General features: G+C 36.2%; 1 non-coding gene across 1 annotated transcript; it reads right to left on the bottom strand.

The window, feature by feature from the left end:
* Positions 1 to 429: 429 nt before the first annotated feature.
* Positions 430 to 536, bottom strand: LOC116157306 (U6 spliceosomal RNA). The gene has a single exon (XR_004141335.1). It is a non-coding gene; the product is annotated as a U6 spliceosomal RNA (small nuclear RNA).
* Between the last annotated feature and the right edge of the window lie 980 nt (positions 537 to 1516).

Here is a 1516-nt window from a genome sequence, read left to right as displayed (position 1 = left end):
AAAAATCTATTGTAATCTAATATTAAAACCATGAACTATCATGCTCTAGCTGTTCCCACAACAGTAGATAGATGTTGGGTAGCATTGTTTGTAAAAGTTTCCCTTGAAAGCTTCTGTTTCAAGAAGTTTACCCCAAGTGAGTGCTCTGTGAGTTCACTGTAGCACTCCAGGGTGCCTCAGCACACAGTTTGGGAACTGTGGGTTTAGCGTCCTGTGATTGGAAAATGGTTGCCTTTTTGTAGCTCCAAGCATACATTTCTACATGACAATGTTCATGGAAGAAGACAGGTATAGGCTTTCTCATTACTTCATTTTTTTTTGGACATTTGAATTAAATTTATTTATGTCACACATCGAGAAATAAAACAGGTTTTAAAAGGTTTTAGTAAATTTCTAAAACGTAACTATATAGAGAAGTTGATGTTGCATCAAAATGTAAAACACTTAATGAATTTGTATGTCATCCTTGGGCAGGGGCCACGTTAATCTTCTCTGCATTGCTCTAATATTAGTATATGTGCTGCCCAAGTGAGCACTTCTTTTTTTTAATTTCAAGTTTATTGAGATATAATTTGATGCTATAAATTGCACCTGTTCTGAGTGTATGGTCAGATGAGTTTTGGCCAATATGTACATCTGTATAACCATCACCACAATCAAGATGCAAAACATTTTCATCACCTTGAAAAGTTCCTTTGAGTTTCTTCCAAGTCAATCCCCCCACCAACCCCTAGCATCTATTCTCTGCTTTCTATCACTATAGATTGAACAATCTTTTCTAGATTTTCATGGAAGTGAAATACACAGTATGGATTCTTGGTTCTGTATAAGGATTTTGAGATTCATCCATGTTGTTGCTGGTATCAATAGTTCACTCCTTTTTGTTGATGAGTAATATTCCATTGTCTGAATATACCACAATCTGTTTATCCATTCACCTCCTGGTTGACATTTGGGTTGTTTCAAGTTTTTGGCTTTTATGGATAAAGTTCCTGTGAACACCCAGGTACAAGTCTCTGTGCGCACATATGGTTTTTTTTTTTCCACATATGTTTTTTATTTAATCTTGGTATCTCTCTCTATTTTATTTTATTTTATTTACTTACTTAATTAATTAATTTGGCAAGAGGTAATTAGGTTTATTTTATTTATTTATTTATTTATTTATTTATTTATTTATTTATTTATTTATTTATTTATTTATTTTAATGGCGGTCCTGGGGATTGAACCCAGGACTCTGTGCATGCTAAGCATGTGCTCTACCACTGAGCTATACCCTCCCTCCCCCCACCCTTTTGGAGAGGGAGTAAAATTATTTCCAGAAACCCCCTAGTAGACTTTCACTTATGTATCATTAGCTACTCCCAGTTCACCCTCACATTCCCAATCCACTTACTAGAAAGAGGAAATGGGGTCACCTTGAAGCAATCAGTTCACATCCTTTGAAGCTGGGGGCTGGGGTCTTTCCCGGAACAACGTGCCTCCCCAAATAAAACTGGGCTCCTCCAAACACAG

This window comes from Camelus dromedarius, chromosome 13 (assembly GCF_036321535.1).
Source record: "Camelus dromedarius isolate mCamDro1 chromosome 13, mCamDro1.pat, whole genome shotgun sequence".
Lineage (NCBI taxonomy): Eukaryota > Metazoa > Chordata > Mammalia > Artiodactyla > Camelidae > Camelus > Camelus dromedarius.
Note: the sequence above shows the minus strand (reverse complement) of the source record. Positions and strands in the feature narration are given on the sequence as shown.